The sequence below is a fragment of the Lonchura striata genome, unplaced genomic scaffold, assembly GCF_046129695.1.
Source record: "Lonchura striata isolate bLonStr1 unplaced genomic scaffold, bLonStr1.mat Scaffold_197, whole genome shotgun sequence".
Classification (NCBI taxonomy): Eukaryota; Metazoa; Chordata; class Aves; order Passeriformes; family Estrildidae; genus Lonchura; species Lonchura striata.
The window spans coordinates 49,111-71,239 of NW_027461126.1; the positions used below are offsets into that span (position 1 = coordinate 49,111).

The following is a 22,129-nucleotide window of genomic DNA, read 5'->3' on the forward strand; positions in this document are numbered from 1 at the left end:
AGATTTCTCGAGGAGAATTCCAGCACAGAGAAAATCAAGCCCCAAGCTTTGTACTGTCAGTTTGCAACATGTATTCGGCATGAAAAAAAAAACAAAAACCCTGAGTACTTGGGGGTGGGAGATTTGGACTGGGAAAAGGAAACCTGGGACCAGGCAGCCCAGGGAGATTGCAGGGCCCTGGGAATAAATGAGGGATATCTACATGGTGAAAGCAAATTCAGCAGCCCGGGTTCCTGGCGTCAGTTTGTAGGGCTCCCTTGGGGCTGTCAGGGAAGCGCAAGTTTGTGGCGGGGACAACTTCGCTCTGGGGTACATGGGCAAAAACGCCTCTCTCCGTCAAGGTCCCCACGGGCCGCCATCGTGTCGCGGACCCTCTGGACAAGTGCTGCCGCCTTGTGGGCACAGGGCGGTACTGCAGCCCCCCAGCCGGAGCCCGGCCGAAGCGGCGGGAGGGGCGAGGGGCGGGAGCGAGCGGCGAGCGGGGCGGTGTCTGTGAGTGAGGGGAGGGCTGGAGGCGGCTCCGCGGGCCGAGGGCGGCCGGGGCCGGTGCCGGCGGGCGGCGGAGGCGCGGTCGCAGCGCTCCCGGGCCGCGGCCGAGCGGCATCGGAGCAGGGCTGCGCCGCCTTTCCCGGCCCCGCGCCCCTCTCCAGACGCCGGGAGCGGCCGCGTGCCGGAAAATGCCGCCGGGGCGGCGGAGCGGGGCCCTGGCTCTGCCCGCCCCTCCTGCCGCCCTCCCTGGAATGGTTCGAGGCGTTATGGGTTTAGTGAGGTAGGAATAATTATTTTGTTCGTGCTAATTTAAGGGTGGGTTTTTTTGTTGTTGTTGTTTGTTTGTTTGTTCGGTTTTATCTTCTGTTTTGTTGTGTTTTGGGTTTTTTTTTGGGGGGGAACTAGAAAGATACCTTGTGTTCCTGGAATGTTGCATTCTACCTCTGTTGTTTTCCCAGTTAGTCTGGATCCTCTGCTTACATTTTTTCCTTCGCTTATTAGATGTCGTGGATATGCTGGCTGTTCTGATGGAGGGCAGTGATGGCTTAGATCAAGAAATTGAGTTCTCTTTAAATGAAGACGTGATTATCCAAAGAGTTCTCTGCAGTGCTGTTGTCCCTGCTGCATTAGCAGCCAGGAATATGCTGTTGCTTCAGTCTGAAAATGGAACAGGTACTGGGTTTTTTCTTACGTTTTGTGTCATTTCCAGCAGTGGAGTGAAAGTAGGAGAAGATTTTAACGAATTGCATTCATCCATACAGATCTCTTTTGTGGACCCATTTGGGCCAGTTGACTAAATCTGGCATAAAAGATAGCACAGAGATTTTAACTGTTGAAAAACTCTGAGCAGGAAGTGTTCCCACAGTGCAAGAATCCTTTGAGTCAGGGTGCTTAAATACTGTAATTCATAAGTTGTCTAGAGGAGGAGTAGAAGAAAGTTATACTAAGCTACCTTTTCAGGAAGATGAACTAAACCTCATTAGAAGTCTGTATGGACACTCATTCTGCAAATTAAAGGAGCAGGAAGGAAGGCAATTGATGGTGCTTCAATTCTCCATCAGAGGCCTAAGACGAATGTATCTTAACAGATTTCTCTTCTTAATTCAGTTAGTGTATTTTCATTTCCCTGAATGACTCCAGGTAGACAAAGGCACAAGGGAATAGTGGGTTTTGAATTGCCCAGGATACTACAGGTGGAGGTCCTCAGGAGGTGGCACGTGCTTTTTGGCTGTTGCCACAAACCATGGAGCTTTGAGCCATCCCAGGTGCCAGCAGCACCCTGAGCAGTGCTTACCAGCACCTGGCACTGGTAAACGTTCCTGGCACAAAAGATTTTCTCTCTGTGGCCGAGCTGTGTCCGTGCAGGTAGCAGGGACAGCCATGCCATGGTCAGGGTTGCTGCTGCAGCACGTCCCATTCTGTCCTGGTAGGATTCGCTGAGCGCTAGTCACAAGAAGAGTGTCTAAAGTGATTTCTAAGAGAAAAGCTGCAAGGGGTCAAACATGATCTTTCCTGTGGTTTTTGTAGCCAGATCACCGTCGGTTCCCAGCACTGAACCAGGGCAGGGTGTGCCGTAGCTTGGCTCGTCCCTGAACGGGTGCCACCGTGCCTCTCCCTTCTTTACTGCCCAAAGCTTTGTGTCCAGGCACAAGGGGAGTAGAGAAGCTTCCTGCCAGGAGATTGAGAGGCAGCCCGTGTGCTCATTCTTCTGCTCCATGAGCCTTTCCTGGCAGAGACGGGGCTGCATGGCGCTCCCTGCATTTGCAGCACTGGTACTTGCTGATAGCACAGCTTCTTCTCCCATCCTCTTGCTGGCTGCAAGGTCCTGTTACCTTCCCTCATGTTACTTTCTGGCTCTTTTCATCCCTAACTGAATTTAATTTTCCCTTGGGAGTGATCCCTGGGGTTCCGGTGCTTGCCCGTTTCTCTCTGCATGCTATAGAATTTTATTGTTCTGGGAAGACTTAAGTTTCTGCTTAAGCTAACAGGGTGATCAAAAAAATGTGTATAAAATGTCTTAGCTTTGGCCTTCTCTGCAGCAGGTGCACTGCGAAGGGAAAGAATTGTGAAAGGTATGGAGCTGCCTTCTCTGGCATACCACCAAGCCCCCATCCCCAGGCTTCTACTCTCCTGCTCTCTGGTTTCCAGTGCAGAATCAGCTGCCCATGGGTGCAGCATGGTGACAGTGCACTGGTGGCACAACTGCTCTGTGGTGTATTTCTTCCAGAAATAAAAAGGGCTAATTTCTTGTAATTTGCCAAAGAGAGGGGAATGATGGAATGAGTCTCTTGGAGGCATCTTTTCTCCCGTGGTGAGTAGACACTGTTACTTGCCTTCTGTCAGTAATTTCACAGTCTTACCCTTCATTTTGTTGCAGATGCAGAAGAAACAGCTATGTAACAAGGTGCTATGTGACGCGTGCTGTGAAATTCATTAACTTGCCACTACCTGATTATTGCAAGCAATGAAAAGGTAAAGAGATAATTGTGTTAGTAGAGCAGGGCTCAGATCACGTTATTTGATTTAAACCATTATCTGTTGTGAATCTTCTGTTACCAGTGAGCTACACGGCAGTGGCAGCAAAACTTGTGTAGCACACGGGTACGGTGATGTGCCAGATTGTGCCAGCTGTGTGGGCAGCTCTGCCCAGTGCCCCCAGTTATGGCTTTGGCATGATCCCCAAGTGGCTGGCCATGGCTGTGCTTTGGCTGAGAATGGGCATCCACCAAGAAGAAGGTGGAAGCTGTGGTGGGACAAGGCAGGTACCCAGAGAGGGAACGTGCTCTTGAGAGTGGATCCAGAGGCCTCTGGTTTGAAGTCATTAGGCAGAGCCTTGTGCTTTGATGTTTTTCTGATCCACAGGCAAAGCAAAAAGCAAGGGTACTTCCTCTGACAAGAGGAAGAGCCATAATTTAGCCTGGCTGAAATCTGTCAGAAAAGCGCTTTGCGAAATGCAGTTGTACTTGGAGTGGCTGTTGCATACAACAGATGAAATTTTGTTTGAGGAAGAGCTAAGAACTGTCAGCTGCTTGTGCTACTGGACACCAGATATCCCTAAGCCTCCCTCATTGCTAGACAAGAGTCCTCTTGCTGCATGAGCACTGCATAAACACAGTGAAGGCATGGTCTCTGCACTACGGATTGTGCAGCCTGATACATGAGAGTAGATGTATCTGGATGGACAAATGGGGAATGGCAAGAAACAAGGAGAGAAATATCACAAAAGTGATTTTATGACTGTTAAAATAATAATATATCGATGACCTGAGTGGTCAGAAGTCCCCTAGAGGGGCTTCCTTGTTGTCTTGTTGGTTGATTGTTGGGCTCCAAGAAAAAAATACTTCCCTCATTCCTTCTGTAGCACTCATGAGCCTTGTTCAGTTGAAGAGAAGAAAGCCTTGGAACAAGCAGTGAGATATTTCTCTCGTTTCTCCTCTGAACACATGAGAACAGATGTCCAGGCAGTATGAAGTTGATGCAGGTCTGCTAAAGCCCTTGTGTATAAAGGTGGAATTGGGTAATAGTTGCCTTAAAAGCTGTAGAACGTGGTTGTACATAGAGCCATGGAGATAATGTTTAAAAGAGAAGCAAGGAGAAGACTTGCTCCCTGGACATGGCTATGTGATAATATGTGGGTTAAATTAAAGCACTAGCCTGCACTGAGGGGAAAAAAAGAAATTTGTTTTAGTAGTTCCATTGCATGCAGCTGTCTATGGTTGTTGTAAGAATTCTGAACACTGTGAATTTTGCCGGAGTGTGGAGTTGCCATGTCCTTGTCAGGTGATGGATGAGGCAAAGTCAGCCCTTCAGAGCCACTGCTGATGGCTAATGCTAATCCACAGATTGTTTCTGTTTGGGGAGTGCACTGGCTATAAACTCACATTTTGTATGCTAGTATTTCTTTGCTTTCTCTACACGTTGGGTTGCTGATAAAAAGGGTATTGGCTCTAGATCAAAGCAGTTACTTTCGGAGTATTTTGAATTAGCAAAGACTTTTTTATTGAAATGAAAATGTTATGTAGGAATGCGTTGCTTTCAGCTGTGTAATTTGTAATTAATTTTGGGAAGTACCCAAAGTTTTCTAGGCTTTTGCAACAAGCCAAGTGGGCTGCCTCCAGCCCAGGCTTCCAGGGTCCTGGATTCCTAAACTCACGTGTTCTGGGACTCATGGCAGCTCAGCCTCCTCAAGAGTAGTGTCAAGACAGACAGGTGATCTGCTGCTCTCTGGCTCACAGGGATGGATACTGGTGATGAAAATGGTGTTGCTACCAGAAATAGTAAAACTTTATTGTCTGCTCAGTCTATTCGTGTGTATTTCAAAAAAGGAGAGAAAATTCTTGGAGTAGATTCAGTCACCTTGGAAGGGTGCGGCACCTTGGAGGATGCTCATTAGTGATTTCAAAGGGAAGTGTCCCTGGAAGCCAATGTCAGAAATCCTCACAAGTGGGTAACAGCAGTCAGGTTAATGTTTGTGGCTCTTCAAAAGCTTTACTTGGATGTCTCTTCAAAACAGTCTGGATGCACTGAAGGAGGGCTGTGCCTTCCTTTTTTCTTTTTGAGTAGCTGCCTGAAGATAAATATAAGATGGACTTTCTTAAAACATAAATGAGAAAACACCCAAGGCTGGGTGAAAGTCTTGAATGCTCAGACTTAAAAGTCATCAATTCCCCAGCAATGTTAGATGAGCCTAAAGTGTATAGGTCAGCAGCAACTTCAGCAGGCAGCCTAAAAAACACAAGACTCTTGGGTATTAAACATGGCATCTTATTCTTTGGCAGCTCATAGGTGATCTCTGCATGGGGCTGCACATGCCTTTCTCTGCGTGTGTGTATTTGCCTGCAAGTGTAATGTGACAGTCCTAAAGCATTTGTGGATGCAGATAAACTAAGTCCAGCTCAAATGTATTCCATAAACAGCTCTTGAGGTACACTCATCTTTGTGTTGTTTCATTTGTTCAGTTCTTGGAAAGCCACAGGAGCTTATTAGACTGCTCTGGCCTATGCCCAGGGGAGTCACTTAGGTGGGAATTGGACACCTCTAGCCGTAAACCTATAAAAGGAAGAAATGCATACCGTTATTTTGGTTGGGTCTTATTGAATGAACTGGCTGCTCATCTTCTGCAGAATCCTAAGCACTGTATTTAAAGCCTCCGAGTAAGTTCCTTACTTTGAATAATTTAATATCTTTCACTGGTCCTTCTGCTTTTTCTTTTGCAGTCCCATATAAAATGTTTTATGACAGTTTAAAGAAACATCAGTCATTGGATATCTGTAGGTCAGGCAAAGACTAGCCTGCTTTTAGTGTTTTAGTGTATGGTTCTGTCTGGAAAGAAAATTCCCATTGCTGCCTATCCTTGTGCAGCCAAGGCGTTTGAAAAACTCACCAGCTGAACACAAACTATGGCTGGGTGTTTTGTCTTCCTTATCTTTTGTCTGTGCCTCATTGCCACCAGTGAACGGAAGGAGAAGACAGAGCAGCTTCTCACACTGACATAATTTGACACTTGCTGGAGATGAAAGTGAGTAGAGCAAGATCTTTCTTTCTGAGGCAGTAACAGGGATCTGAAGTGCTGACTTCTGTCAATATGGCAATGGCAAGCTCCTCTGCCTCTCCCTCCAGTGACTGCTGTTGCTATAAGAAAAGCAAGAGGTACAGGCTTTACCAATATGCCAATGCTTTAGGATAAAATGAGGAGAGGAAAAAATAATGTGAGGCAAGGCTCTCGAGGGCTCATAACAGTACAGCCATGAAAACGATGGGGGTGCATCTGTCCAGCATGTGCGGAAAGGATACCAATACCTAGGGATGAACATGTAATGCATCAGGCACGGCTTCCCATGGTTGTAAACCGGTATAAAAACATTAACCTAACAGGGGTTTTTCTAACTTGGTGTATATAAGAGTGTGTGATGTACCAGTCCTGCTTTTCCCACCTCGTTCTGCCATGAGGTAATGCCTGTTTGCAAACACACCTAATACAGTCTGAGAGGGTTACTGCAAGTGAGTCCAGTGTGAATTCTCAGCCCCCTCCACTGGGCTCAAAGAGCTCTCTCAGAGGGCAAACTGCATTCTTCAAGCTTGTTCCAGGCTGCAAAGGTGTGGCTTCTGTTTCTTCCCAGCCCAGGCACATTTTCTCATTTTGCCTTTGGACTGTGGTAGAGGAACCCCCATGGGAAGGGGGCATGCAGACTTGCAGCAGATCAGGTTAGCTTAGTAAACACAGGCTTCATCAAAGCAAAATGTAGTCCCTTATTGAAGCAGTTTTGGTTCTGTTTTGAATCTATTTCCTAAAGGGTAAAAAATGGCAGAGTTGTTTGCTTGGGATGAAAGTAGCATGAGTCATCAGGGAAAACCAGGAGGAAGTACCCAAAGTTTTCTAGGCAAACAAAGCCTGGCAAATATGGACAAGTGGGCTAGAAGCAGGAGCAGGTACATTAAATTCTCAGTCTTTCCCTTGTTCCCATTTACTTGGATGCAGGGCATTTCATTAGCCAGTTGTCTCTCCACAATGCATCGGTTGCTCTCGTAATCCCTCGCAGTGAGTTTATTCAGCACTTTTATGGGACTTGAATCTCTCAAGTGGAGTCCTCCAGAAATGCTGAGCCCCGTTGGAGCTACTAGAACTTGTGCAAACAGTGTGCCCTGGCTGCAGGGATGGCCAGTGGTCTCCTGGGCTGCGTTAGACAAAGTATTGTCAGCAGGGCAGGGAGGTGGTCCTGCCCCTCTGCTCTGCGCTGCTGAGGCCACGTCTGGAGTGCTGTGTGCAGCTCTGGGCTCCTCGGGACAGGAGAGACACGGACCTCCTTGAGAGAGTCTGACAGAGCACTGTGAAGGTGGTAAAGGGACAGGAGGAAAGACTGAGAGAGCTGAGGCTGTTCAGCATGGAGAAGAGATGTCTCAGGGGGGCGTCTAGTTACAAATACTTGAAGAGAGAATGTAAAAAAGATGGAGCCAAACTCTTCTCAGTGGTGCTGAGTGTCAGTGGTCACAAACTGAAGCAAATGGAGGTCCTCTGAACATCAGGAAGCATTGTCTTTGAGGGTGACTGAGCAGAAGGATTGAGAACTGCATTCACCCAACTGCTAAATAGGGAAGCTGCAACCACACAAGAAGAGCTCTTTGCAAAAGTACCACAGAGATCCATCCTCTCCTCTGTTCAGAGGAATCAATAGCTGAGTTGGTTCTTTATTTCTGGAAGTTAGTTATTTTATCAGTTATTGGCAACCTTCACCTCGATTGTTAAACCATTTCTAGCACAGCTTGTTTATGCTTTAGGGCTACTGCAAAGTCCCATGCAGCAAGTTTTTACATCCCTGTTTGCTAGAAGCACCAGCATATCCTCCAAGAAAGCCTGCACTCAGCATGGCCTATTTCCTTTCTTTGCCTGTGCATTTCTCCTGCTATCGCTGTTAGCAAGAAAATGTTGGATTTAGTTAACTTTTAGGTCTGAAGCTGCATGGCTGTTTCTCTGCATTGCGTTGTCCTTGGTGTCAAGTTAGCAAAAGCTGAGAAGAATCCATTGTCACATTAATACTTGGGTGAGTTTACTCATCAGTTTGTACTGTGTGCATGTGTAAATGGAGGCCAGATGTTGCTACCAAATGGAGTCTAATACTGCTGTATAAATGCGTGTAATACTGGGGCATTTGCCCTGCAGGACTGACATGCTGGAACAAGGCGGGCACTGGGGGTGAGAGAGCCCAGTGCTTCCTCCTCCTCGTGTGCGAGTTCCTGCAGTGCTGTAAGAGCCAGAGCTGTGAGCTTTTCCTTCGAGGGCTGGGCACGGCCACGGCAGATGGAGGCACGGGAGCAGGAGGCTTCAGGACAGGGCTCTGTGGTGCAGGGAGAGCAGCAGCTCCCGAGCAGCTCTGCGCTACAGGAAGGCTCCAGCTCCTGGCAGCACTTGCTGCTCCAAGGACCACTGTGGTCTCGTCCAGAGCATGTGCTGGGTGGGCTCAGACAAGCAAACGGTGCTGTAGAGAGCTGGTGACAACTCCTGAGGCCTCTTCTCCACTAAGTAAGCCATAATGTAACTTCACTGCCATAGGTTTGTCTGTGAGCAGTCTGTGATTTTTGTCTTGAAGATCGGTGCAAATTGGATGATTGGCTGTAGAGTGTGTGCATCTGTCTCTTCTAAGGCTGATGGAGGACTGCAGATCTCCATCCAGAATGTGATCCACAGTGTAACCGGGAGCATATGCTGTGCCATTGGTGATGCATGTGGCATGGACTAGTGGCCCATTTGTCTGCAGCTTGTCCCCATATGATTTCTTGCATGCCCCGAGGCAGGGTTGGTCTGTGTTACTCGAGTTCCAGAAGGCTGCGATGCAGTGAGAGTGGCATAACAAGTAGTTCTGACCTGTAAGGGCGCTGGTTCCCAAATGCCTCCCAAGCAAGGCTGCTGCTCTCTCTTTGGCTATGCCAAGCAGCACATCTTGCTGCATATGTGGTCACCACGGTGTCCAGATTGCAGTGCACCAAAAGTCTCCACCACCAGTGCTGGCTGAATAATGTATTTTCACAACAGATATTATTCTGCATCTGCCTTGTGACTTTTAATTTCAATTTTCTCTGGGAGCGTTTGGCCAATGATTGTTATCCGGTATGTGCCAGATTATCACCATTGCCCGAGTGTTTCTTTTTGTCAGATTGAGTTTTCCTTTTCTCCAAGGAATTTGCGGCTTTTAAGCAGAAAATAGTTACATTTCTTAGCTGTTTGCCTGTGTGGTTAAAACAGGGCAATGCATGAGGCCAGGACCTCGCTTTGCTTTCAGAACTGATCCCGTCAATGCTTCCTGGCAGTGTTTCCTTTCGCACAGCACCAGGTCAGGACTGTTTCAGCATTTTGCTGGTAGTCAAGCGTGAGTCCAGCCATCCAGGTTGCCCCTGCTGTCCCCATATGGAGGATGCTCCAGCAGACTGAGGTCAGAGTGTGTTATGTGGCCGTGAGCTGAGCCATACACAGCCACTTCCTGGGCAGAGGACTTTGCTCCTCTGTTCCATTAAGTTACCAAGAGTGATCGTTGCTGAAATTACTCTGTTAAATAATCCAGAAGTTTGCCTTTTCCTCCTTTCTTTCCTGAGTTCAGAAGTTGGTAACCTAAGCACCCAGCCGTGCTGTGCATCCCTTAGTGCTGTGTGTGTTGCTGGCAGGGCCTGGGGCTTGGGTCCGGAAGGTCTGGCTTGTTTGTTCCCCTGGGTCTGGAGGAATACAGATTTTATTTATTTTATTATTTTTGATTTTTTTAATTTAAAAGCTATCCAGCAGTTTGTCAGTTGAAGCAGAAGACAATCCTTTGCACCGATACGTACTCATGTGCACATGCTGATCAGCTGAAGTGTTAGAGCTCAAGGTGAGTGCTCCAGCCTTTAATCAGTGACCAGTCATTGATTTAGCACATCCACAAGTTTCAGGAAGTAGTTCCTCCATTGCATCCAGCTTTTAGAGTACCTTTAGACACTAGAGATACTTTTCAATGTGTAATTGATGAGGTAAATTGATGAGGTCTCTTAATAGCATGTGCTAAAGAGAGATGTGAAAAGCAGCTGAGCAATATTGCCACTTCTGGGGGTTACAGGTGGTGGGTACTATCAGTCAGAACTGGAAAACACAGAACTGTGACCTTTTATAAGTACTGAGCGAAACACTGAGTTACTGCTGGTCAATTAAAAGCAGTTTGGGTGTTTAATAGTTGTTTCTGATGATACTCATACACAGATGAGTGAGGAGCTACTTGAGGCAATGTGTGTGCAGCTGTCCAGCCAGAACTGAAGCAGCCTCTGGTGAAGGTGAATGCAGAGAGGCTTATGTGGCAGAGGAGCTCAGCAGATGACAGGGGGCTTGTCCATAGACTGAAAGAGGAGCCCGGGATGGGTGTGGGCTATTACAAAACAGCAGATGTCACAGGGATTGAGCAAAAGTTTAAAATGGAAGGAATCAGCCATGAGAGAGTGATGGCCAGATGGAAATCCAGCTAAGGCCCTGAAGTGGAATTATGTAAGGCAAACATCAATGAGAATCAGCTGGGGAGCAAGAGCAGCCAGCAGCCAGGCTTGTTTCTGGTCTCTTGCCATAGATGAGACATGCTTTAGGGTGTGCATGATGACTAGAGGCTGTGATAGCTTTAGCTGTAGCACTTTTGTCTCCAGCCATTGTGAGTGAGTTCTGTGCTTAGTTCTCTGCTCTGGTGCATTGCAGGATTTTTAGGGTAAATATTTTTTCCATCAGTGTAACCCACCAATTGCCAACATCTCGAGGTGGCAGGATGGGGTGGTGAATATGCCATTCTTCTGCTGGTGGCTATCAGAAACTCTTAAGAGGAAAATTTCATCTTTGTTCTACATAGTGCTGTGCTAGCAAGTGCTTTCCAATAGGCTGTAATTCCCAGAGCAGTGGGGCAGGAGCTGCTCCATGATCCAGGAGCAGGCTCCCATGTAGTGGGTTGGATGCAAGGCACCCACCAAAGCCTCTCTTATCACTTGCCGCCACAGCTGGACAGAGGAGAGAAAATACAAAAAAGGGTTGAGATAAGGACCAGGAGAGATCGCTCGTCAAATACTGTCACAGGCGAAAGAGAGTCTTATTAGAGATACTAATTGAATTCATGGCTAAATAGTCAGAGCAGGATAATGAGAAACAACATAAAACCTTAAAAACATCATCTTCCCACACCCTCCTTCCCAGCTCTACCTCCTACCCCATCTGTGCAGGGACACAGGCAATGGAGGTGACAATCAGTTCATCAGGGAAAGCAGTCGCTCCCCTGCTGCTCCTTGGGGTCTCTCCCATGGGAGACAGTTCTCCATGAACTTTTGCAGCATGAGTCCGTCTCGCAGGCAGCAGATCCCTGTGAATTGCTGCAGTGTGAGTCCATCCCACAGGCAACACTCCCCATCACACTGCTGCAGTCTGTGTCCCTCCAGTGGGTGAAAGTCCCTTCAGGCTGCTGCAGCGTGGGCCACCCTACCACGGGTACAGCCTTTCAGGGACAAGCTGCTCCAGCAGGGGCTCCTCCTTCCACAGGCCTCCCACGGGGTCACAGCCTCCTCACAGGCATCCCCCTGCTCTGGCATGGGTCTCCTCCACAGGCTGCAGGTGGATCTTTGCATCCCCATGGATCTCCATGGGCTGCAGGGGCACAGCTGCCTCACCATGGTCGCAGAGCAATCCCAGCTCCTGTGCCTGGAACACCTTCTCCCCCTCCTTCTTCACTGACCTCGGTGTCTGCAGAGTTGTTCCTTTCACGTACTCTCACTCCACTCTCCTCTGGCTGCAATTACAACTGTGCAGAAACTTATTTTTTTCTTTTTTCTGAAACACATGATCACAGAGGCACCACCACCATTTCTCATGGGCTCAGCCTCGTCCTGAAGCACATCCATCTTTGGAGCTGCCAGGGACTGGCTCTGCCAGACATGGAGGAAGCTGCCAGCAGCTTCTTGCAGAAGCCGCCGCTCTGCCCCCCACCCTGCTACCAAAGCTTTGCCTTGCAAACCCAGTACAGTTGTATTTCATTGTTGGTCTGTCTGCACAGGCTATTAATGGTGGGGATCTGCCACCTCTTTGTTCCCCAGTACAAAGGTAAAAAGGATGTCTGCAGCTCCACGTCCAGTTTTTGGGGGTAAGGAGAGGAGTAAGCAGCAAAGGATGCACAAACCCAACTCCCATTCTGCCACGTGCCAGGTTTCCACAAGACAGGAACATAACGCACCCTACCTCTGCTCAGAAGAGTGTGGGGAGCCTAAAATTCTCTATCCTAATTCAGTCAGACTGCCCAATGATACGGGCCGAACTGTCAGCAGCCTAAATAGCTTTTCATGGCTGTCATTGTGGTTGGGGAATTGATTCATGTCTGGGTTTCTTGCCAGAGCCTGAGGAAAGGAAGTAGCCAAGACCAGGTGAGAAGCGGTGTAAGGTAGGCAATTAATTTTTGGATTCCTTTGCCACTCACAGAGCAGCTGCTAATGGGCTGGGCTTGGGGAGTCTGGTTTACAGGCACTTGGAAGTGCTGATACCATCTGGTGAAATGTTAGGTGTCTTTTTAAGAGAAAAAAATGAAAGTGTTTCTGTTACAACCGTGAATAAAGAGCCTGGGCGCAGCAGTGACTGCCTAGTAGCAGAGGGACAGAGGCTGCAGGCAGGTTTGTATCCTCCATAGAGCTGGAGCAATGGCAGGATTACTTTGCCTGCACGTTCACTGCTTTGAGGGAGGAACAGGGTAGGAGAAATTAATGTAATAGGAAACAGAAGCACAGACTTGAGACTGTGCCATCTGTTTTGTTGCGTGGTGAAATAAAGCAGGGACATTTGATGATTTTTAAAAATGTATTTATTTAAAGAAAAAAATGTGGCAAATCTTATCAGAAGAGTTTTGGTTTCTGGCAGCTTTACAAGTCAGGTACCCTGTGCCTACATACAGTATTAATAATGGCTTTGCAGTATTTTTGGTTAAAATTTACGTTCATTAAAAAATTCTTCAAAACACTCTGTAATTGGTGAGCAGCATATGAAAGGTTAATGAACATTGAACATGTTTTACAGTTTCCTTTGAGAAGGACCCTTTACATCCGTAAATGCCTGCCTGAGGTGGCCTCTGCTTTAGGACTTTAAAGCTTAAAGAAATCCTACATACAGAAGAAATTCTTCCCTGTTACGGTGACGAGGCCCTAGCAGAGGTTGCCCAGAGAAGCTGAGGCAGCCCCACCCCTGGAATTGTCCAAGGCCAGGTTGGATGGGGTTTGGAACAACCTGCTCTAGTGGAAGGTGTCCCTGCAGGGGATGAGAAAAGCTTTGGGGTCCCTTCCAACCCAAACCATTCTCTGATTCTACGATTGTACATGTTGAAAAAGGAGGCTGTGGCCTTATGTGCTTAGGTACAAACCTCCCACCTATTCTTCTGAACATACCAGTTTAGTCATTTATTCTTTCCTTTGTGCTTTCACAAGAAGCCCTTGTGCCCTTCAAAATCTCCGTAGGAGTTTGTGGTCAGTTTCCAGAATAAACAGGGATGGAAACCCGAGCAGTTTGGTGCATCCCTACTTGCTGCTGGAATGATTGTGGATTTGACTGACAGGGTTTTGTTCCTAAACACAAGAAAAGTTTTATTCCAGTGCCACACTCAAGCGTAGCAGTGGGGCCGTGTGCGTGGCTGACCCAGCAGATGGGGCAGAGTCTTCATAAAGTAAATATATAGTAGCAGTCCTTAAGGATGTGGCCCTTCTGGGAGTGCTTGCATGTTTATGTATCAAAACCGTTTACAGAGAGGGAGGGCCCTTTTAATGCCGTTGAACTGCTACGGAAAAATTTTGGTTTCAAGACCATTTAATTAAGGTTAATGAAGTCTGGGACTTGGGCACTGTATCTCGTGCAGTAACGCACGTCTCTGTTCTTGATAGATGTCTTCCATTTGCAACAGTAGTTACATACTGGGGACTCAAATCCCCATTGTCCCCATGCCTTCAGAGTAGGGCAGGCTCTTGTCTTAATTTTACATTATAATCCTTTCCAAATGGAGACATAATGACGTAATTCATTGTTGCATTTTGAAACAGTGTGGTCAGCGTGAGGATTTGATCGAGCAGTTCCACTCTTCCAAAAGTACTAAGGTGCTTGCAGATATTTGATATTGAGCTATTTTGGCTCTCAATTGCAAAATGAATAGGTCAGGCAAGGCCTTTGAAAGGAACTTAATAGATACATCTCACAGTCACAGAGAAGCAGGAAACTCTTCTGCTAAAATGAGACTGGGTTTATGAAAGGTCGCAGTTAACCTTTTAAAGTAAGTTTTTGCAGGTCTGCAGAGCAAATACTGCATTTTTAATAGGTATGGGGAGAATCTCTGTTTTACTGATAATGCTCCAAGTTTTATTTTTTCTCCAAATTGGAACAGAGCTTCTTGTAAGCTAAGCAAGCCAGCCTTAAGGCTTTTGCTTTATTGCTTCATAGTGAACTACTGAAATAGCAAGGCATTGAGCAGTAAGTACAAGAAGCAGCATAAGCTGCCAAATACTTTATTACTGTTGTTATTATTACTACTGTTGGTGACTTTTAAGTGCTGTCATCATTTTTTCAGAGACTGTTGTGACACAAATAGCCACCCCAGTTGGCTTAACTTAAAAGTTCATTTTTTTTGCCTCTATAAGCACCAATCACTTACAAATTTGGGGAGGGGTCTAAAAAGGACTTCATATAGATACCGGTGTAGGTGGGTGTACAGATGTCTGTACATATTTAGCTATCTATTTATCTATCTTTACATACAGATATATGAAACACGTATAATAACTATACTTTCCTCCATTCCTAAGCTTCTCCCAGAAGTGCTTTTCTGCTGTATTTGGTGTTGCACATGTGACACGGGGGAAGGGTTAGAAACCTCTGGTGGGGAGACAGGAGTTCAAATGCAGTCTTGGGCCTGGCATCTAAATCAAAACAAGCTTCTTCCAGGCTCCTAAAGCTTGCTCTGAGCCAACAGACACTTCTCTAGGCTACGTGGGCTGGGGTTCTCAGTAAATAAGTGACCGTGTCATTGCATCATATGGAAAGTTTAGATTGGGAAAGCTGAAATTGTCCTCGCTAAACGTTGGCATGTCCTTGTATTTGGTAACATAGAGGCCCAGAGGATGTTTGTCATTGAGTGTCACAGCAGGAAGGAATGCAGGAAAAACCCCTCTTTGGTGGGGTCAGGACAGGATCTGCACCCTGTTATGCTCCTGCCCTGACAGAAGCTCAGCAAGCTCCTGTTGCTCTGTCAGGCCCCTGCAGGAAAGCTTTGAACAATGGTCAACGCAGGAGAGATGTCACAGGTGATGGAGCGTGTTTGTGCCAAGGCACAGTGCAGAAGTGAGCCCTGGCTCCAGTGAATGCCACGTATTTTATGAGTTTTCAGTGTGTTTTCAAAAGTATCCCTTGGAATGCAGAACTGAGGACTAAAACTAATAGCAGGCTCTGTCAGTACTGAGTGGTTTTACTCTGTAATGGTAGAATTCAGTGGCCTCTTCACTTCAAAGGTGTCAATTGAAAGATGTTGCGATGAAAAAGAGGTGGAGATGAACAGTGCTTTGAGAGAGCAGAAATGAAGGTTGCGGGCAATACTGAAGAAGAAGCAGATGCAGGTGGTGAGGGAGTTGGGTTTTTGCGAGAAGAGAGTGTTTCTCAGGAGCAGAGAGCCAGCGGGCTCTCCGGGGACAGCAGTGCTGGGGATGAGGGGAGTCTGTGCCCTGCACAGCTCCCTGGCCCCGTGATGGAGAGTTGTCCCGGTGGCTGTAGCTTGGGGGCCGAGTCTCCATCCTCTCAGCTTACCATGGGAGCCTATCCCAGCCCAGCAGAGCTGCTGGAAATCTCCCTGTATTCGTGCAAGAGCAGCTGTCCATGCAGAATATAGCTCTGGCTTTTGGGGCGTTCATTAGAACATACAATTCAAAACCAAAGGAACTCTCCAGACCTGAAGGCCGATAGGAAATCAGACAGAGTCAGGGTGCCACCAGGTGTAAGGACACTTTCCCTCTGTGTCTCCCTTCTCCCTCTTGTTCTCTCCCCCATTCCTTTTCCATTTTCCTTCCTCCTTCTGTGTCGGCGAGCCGAGCTTTGCCGAAGAGGCGAATGGAGGCGAATGCGGCCGGAAATAGCCGAGCGTGGCCGAAAGTAGCCGAAGCTGGCCGAGGAGGCGAGTCCAGCCGAACGGAGCCGAGCTCTGCCGAGCGCAGCAGCCCGGGCGGGGCTGAGCCGGGGCGGAGCCGGGGCGCCGGGAGGATCCCCTCCTGTTCCTCTCTCTCCCGCTCCATGCTCCTGCCCGTGTTCAGTTACCTCTCTTTCCCCCGTTTCCGTGTCCCCCCCAAACCCGGCTCCTTCCTGTCCTGTCCTGTCCCTGCCCCGCTGCTCCGTTCCATTCCCCCTCTCTCCATCCTCTGTGCCCCGTCCCTCTTGCTGCCCTGCCGGCCTTTCCCTTCCCCGACCGCTTTCCTCCGCAGCCCGACCTCCCTCCCCGCCCTTTCGCATGTCCCGCTCTCCCTCCTCTCTTGCCGTCGCCCCTTCGCTTCTTTCCCCCGCAGCCGTGGAGCTCGGGGCGCCTGCCAAAATGAAGACCTGTCAAATCCTAGCTCTGCCTTTTGTTTAACGTGTTCTTACTTCCTATTTATGTCATCACAGAAAGCAAGGAAAGAAGAAATGTGACTGGTTCCCACTATTGCTCCGTGCAGGCATTTTTAAAGGCTGCTGTATTTCTATCCTCTTTTTCCCCTCCAAGCTTGACTTTTCCCCTCCTTTTTCGAGGTCTGCTGCTTTGGGTGTCCCAAACAGGGCTGGGTTCTTCGGCAGGGGTCTTAGGACTCGCTACTGCTTCTGCTTTTTGCGAAGGTGTATCAAAGTGTGCCGGCAAAAGGACTGTTTTCTCCAGGGGAAAGCTTTCTCTCAATGACCATCAATGCACGTATGTGTTTTAGTCGTGTACCCAGACGGATTAAGAAAAGCCGACACCCGTAGCAGATTTCTGTTGGATCTGTGTCTGTGCGAAGTGGGCTGTGTGCTGGAGACGGAGAGACGCTGTTGGAGAGTGGCAACAGCGGCAGGTGTGAGCTGTGAGGATGAGGAGGGCTCAGAGCAGCCCCCGGTGTGAGCTGTGAGGATGAGGAGGGCTCAGAGCAGCCCCAGGTGTGAGCTGTGAGGATGAGGAGGGCTCAGAGCAGCCCCAGGTGTGAGCTGTGAGGATGAGGAGGGCTCAGAGCAGCCCCAGGTGTGAGCTGTGAGGATGAGGAGGGCTCAGAGCAGCCCCAGGTGTGAGCTGTGAGGATGAGGAGGGCTCAGAGCAGCCCCAGGTGTGGGCTGTGAGGATGATGAGGAGGGCGCGGCTCCTCCGGCAGCTGATTTAGGGGGTTTTCCTCGCAATGCTTTTGTACGGAGCTGCTGGAGGAGAGGAGTTTATGGGGGGCTCCCGGGGCTGTCTCCTGGAAGGACAGCGGGCGCTTCGGGCAGGGTCTGGGGGATCACCTGGAAACCCACCTGGATACGTGGAGCCTTGCTCTGAGGAGGAGCCGAGGGACAAACCTTTGTGCCGAGAAGCAGCAGGTGAGCCGGTGCGCCTTTGCAGCCGGGACTTTTCTCCTTTCCCTTTGAAACTTCGTCCTCCTGAGGTTGAATTGGAGGGGGCAGTCCTGTTGTCCCCCCTTTTAAGGGGTTTGGACTGAGGTAAAAAGCCCCCTTTTGCCATCGTTTGAGGCAAGCCGCTTCTTTTCTTCTCTTCTAGGGGACGCGATTGAAGGGAAGCCTACGTTTCTGTGCCCTCGTTGGGGTGAGGTGAGCGCCGGAGCGTGGCATCAGAGTCGGGGCTTCAGAGGAAGGGAGCTGCAGCCGTGGCAGCGCTGGCAGGGCGGGGATCGGGCTGTGCCGCTGCATTCGGGGCGCTTCTTCTGCCCCCGGCCCGGCAGCGAAGGGTGCGGCGCGGAGCCCTGCCGGCAGTGCCGGGGCTGGCCGGGGCGGAAGGGGAGCTGGGCGCGGCTGGGCTGCCGCGGGCCCGCCGGAGCCGCGCCGGTGCGAGCCGTGCGGAGCCGAGCGGAGCTTTGGCCGGGCCGGCGGGCGGGGGAGGCGGCGCGGGCGCCGCGCCGGTGCCGGCCGGTGCCGCCGCTCCGTCCGCTCCGGGCGCGGGGCTCGGGCGCCGCCGGGGCCCCCCGGGCCCGGTGCCGGCCCCGCCGGGCCGGGGGCAGCGGGCGGGGGTCTGCCGGCGCGGCGCCGCCTCTGCCTGCCGGAGGAGCCGCTTTCCTGCCGGAGCCGCGCTGCGCCCGGGGCCGGGAGCGTGGCTCCGCATCTTCCAGCCTCCCTCGCTGCGCTGCTTTTGAGGCGCTCCTGAGGAGCTCCTGGGATCGGTGGCTTTTGATCGGCGTCGCTGTAGGAGAAGGGCCCCGGGCGCTTCTTGGTTGTTACGGTTCTTGCTTCGGGTGCTCGTGACAAGGTTTTTTTTGGATTGAGTGTTGTTGTTGGATTTCTTTTTGATCGGTTCTTATGTTTTTTAAGGATGCGTTTCTAAAGGTTTACGCTGGTTTTTATGGGTCGTAGCATGATGTAGAGGGTTGTTTTTCAATTCGGTTGTGGAGGCTTTTATTAGCGCGAGTGCATTGTGTTTGTTTTGGTGGGCTTGAGGTAGTGTGCTGTAGTGAATTAGTGAGGTTTTTTTTTTAATCTTGGTAATTGCATTTTTTAAATTTTCCTATAGAGGTTTTGTTCATTTGGTTTGTTTTATTGTTGTGGACGTTTTATTGTTACCGGTAATTTGGGACTTACTGTTTGTGGTTACATTTCTCTTTTGGTGATGTGTTTATTTCTAGGTGGTATTTGTATTTTGATGGTTTGAGGCATTATGGGTTTATTGAGTTAGGAATAATTTTTTTTGTTGTTACTGTATTTATTTGGGTTTTTGTTTCAGTTTGATCTATTTGTTGGTTGCTTTTTATCAGTGGTTTTTTTTTAGGAACTTGTGTATTTATACAGTGGATTTTTTTAGGTAGTTATTTATCTGGGTGCTTCTCTTTTTATTGTCTAGTGGTTTAGGTTTTTGTTAATCTCCTTTATTAGTTTGGTTTTTAAAGCTAACTTAGCAGAATGCTGGTTACTCTTTGAGTTAGTGTAGAGGTACGGTTTTAATTTTTAGCAGCTTTCAGGGTCTGTTGTATGGTTTGAAGTTTAGTAAATTGGTTGGACTTCTTTTTCTAGTGGGTTTTGTGATTTGTTTTGTGGGTTTCTCTAGGGCTGTTTTTTATTTTTGTTTCATTTTTGTGATGTGTCTCACTGACAACTGTTAGTGAAAAGAGTGTAGTGTGGGGTTGTTTTTGCTGGTAGTTAGTTCTATGGTGGTGTATTTTTAGTTTCTGTTGTTTGTTTTTGGGTTTCTTTTGTTAAAGTTTTCATTTTGGGGTTAATTTGTAATTATTTTTAAGGTTTTAGGGCGATTGAGATTTTTTTTTATATGGATGTCCTGTATGATAACAGTTAATTTATTTGCTTTATGTGGCATTGATGGAAGGGTAGAGGACATTTTTGTATAGAATGTGTATTTTAATCATAGTACTAAAATAATACCATGGTAAGAGGGGCTGTGTTTTATTGTTTGTTTCTGAGGTGGTTTGGCATTTTCTTATAGGTTGGGGTTTTTTTTGTTGGCTCGTGGAGCCATTCTGGCTGTTTTTGATGAAATTGGTGGGACTTTGATGCTTTTTGATTTTGCTTTTTTTTTTTTTTTTTTTTTTTTCCTTTTTTGTGGTATAATAGTCTTTTAGAAGAATTTGGATGATTTAAAAAATATTTTTGTTATACTTTTCATCTAATGATGTTGGATTATTACAGATGTTTTGGAGCTTTATTTTTTTGAAGTTTCATTTGGATGAATTTATGCTGGATGGTAGGACTGTGTTTTTATTTTTGGGGCAGTTGGTTGTAGGTGTATTGTATGTTTTTCAAGTGAAAGTAAATCGAGGCTTGTATTTGGTTGTTAGAGGAATGGAGAAAAATGTTTTGGTGATGTTAACAGTGGTGTGTTTTGGGGTTTTTGATTTATAGTAAGTCTGGTACAGTAGTGTTTAATGGTGGAGTTCTTTAGGGTATGATAGTTTATAGTTAATTCTTACTGGTTTTAGATTTGTGTGTAGGTTAGAGGAGGTTATTGAAGGGTAAGTGGGTGTTTTAGATGAGTTTTAGTGTTTCAGTTTATAGAGCATTTTTTGGATGGGAGTTACAGTATTTTGAGTTGTTTGGTGTTGCTGGTGATGTATTGTTGAGGTGGTAAGAAGTATTTGTTGGGTTTTTTTAAAGAAGGTTTATTGTAGATAGTTTTAGATAGTTGTGGTGGGTTGCTTGATTGTTTTATGTTTTTTAGCCTTTTTGTAGTTATTTGAAATATGTTAGAGTTTTTTGGGTTTATTGAAATACTTGATTTTGAGGAAGTTCCTGTTTAGAATGTATGAATTTTTCTTGGCTTAAAATAAAAAATTTATATTCTAGTTATAGTGAGGATTATTTTTTTTTTCTTTTCTTACTGCTATATTTTGTGATATTTGTGTTAGGTTAGTAGTAGGGATAGCTTTACTTTTATACGTTGAAACGAGGGTCGTGCGTACTGGTGTTCATAAAGGTTTAATATTTTTATGGTTCTGATGTGTTAGGTTAATGAATTTATAACGTTTACAAGACTTTTTTTTGTTTTTATTTCAATACAGGCAGGGTTTTCTTAGTTTTCAGGATTTGTTTGGCATAGATTTTAGAGGCGTTATTGAGGGGATAGGACAGGGTGTCTCTGTTAATCTATTTGGCAATTTGGATACTGGGTAAATAAAATTAATATTTTGGTAGAATTTTGGGGTTTTGTTAGTTTAATTATTTATGAATTTGTGTGCCTGCAGCTGTAGTGTCTCTGCTGCAAGTCTCAGTATCCATTCATGTTTGTGTGCGTTAGGCAGTCCACTCGTGTACCAGCGAGTCCCCCCTGCAAGCGGCCGCAGAGCCGCTCCTTCGCTCTCCTGGGAATTCGGGGAGCGGCACACGGCTCTGCGACGAAGCCTTGATCTTTGTCACTTGGAGGTGGCACCAGGGAGCCTCAGGAGCGGCCAAGGAGTTGCTGTAAGTGGGGGAACTACTAGTGAGGGGGACCAGGGTCCACTCGAGTTTTGGGAACGCCGCCTCACCTCGCCTGCTCTTCAGCCAGGCAGACCCTGCCAGGAGGGCGTGGGCGAAGCGTGCGGCCCGAGGAGCCCGGCGTTCTCAAGAGAATAATGGTGAGCAGCAGAATTGCTGAGTTGTGGCTGCTGTGCGGCTGAGATCGTGCAGTGATGTTTGGTGTTCTCGATTGTAGCTGAGCACGGGACCACAGCCCAGTGACCATAGGACATTCCCCGCAGGCGAGGCAGCCTCCATTGCCAGGCGACGTGGATTCTCATCCCCAGATGCCAGAGAGATAAGTGGAGGGCTAAGGCCCGCAGAGGGGGTGAAAGCGGGGTGCTGGGAGGGCATTTTCAATGAGCTTTGGGGATGGGGATGTGCAAGAAGTGTCCCCTTAGATCAGCTAAAGGGAAAGTGTCTGTTTTGATCACAGTGCTGAGGTGCTCAGGGCAGAGCAGTTCTGGTGTGTGTCCTGTCACTTGTCTCTGGTGCACTCTGTGTTCTTTGGGTCTCTCGGTCCTTTCTTCTCCTCAAAAGCTCTCTCTGCCTGTCCTGTGTCACGGGTGTCTGCACGTATTTGTCCCACAGCTGCTCTGCCCTGCTGCATAGCCTGTAATAGCACAAGTCCTGGGGACTTGAAATTTGTCATTTGCAGGGTGTAGTTGGGCTCTAGATTGTATGGGGAGATTGACATAACATGTTTGGTGATGCTAAGTTGTCCTGCAGCCATTTGACACTAGTCCTAACTTCCTTTCACATGAAGACAACTCCAATCAGTGGCAGAGAGCCCCCAGTCCTGAGTGAGGGTGTTGCCATGATCAGGTCAGTCATTGTTTGCATTTGCAGGGGCAGCCTAAAGGGTGACCGTGTTACAGCAGTGTTCTTTGCCTTTATTTTTAGGTGGTCCAGGCAGATAGCAGCAGTCAAGGCCAAGTGTGCCAGGTGAGCAGTGGACCAAAGCAGTTGTTTTTGCTCAGCTTTTGGTGGAACTGTAAGCATCCA

At 47.8% G+C, this 22,129-nt stretch overlaps 1 long non-coding RNA gene across 2 annotated transcripts in view; it reads left to right on the forward strand.

The window, feature by feature from the left end:
• The first annotated feature begins 651 nt into the window (after positions 1-651).
• LOC144245864 (uncharacterized) overlaps positions 652-22,129 on the forward strand; it is a 113,074-nt gene continuing 91,596 nt past the window's right edge. Inside the window, exons 1-4 of one of the 2 annotated variants that reach the window (XR_013341928.1) lie at positions 652-769; positions 991-1,161; positions 2,867-2,961; positions 17,730-17,779. This is a non-coding gene — a long non-coding RNA (uncharacterized LOC144245864). Of the gene's footprint in view, positions 1,162-2,866; positions 2,962-17,729; positions 17,780-22,129 lie in introns of both variants that reach the window. The other variant, XR_013341927.1, reaches the window with a different exon arrangement.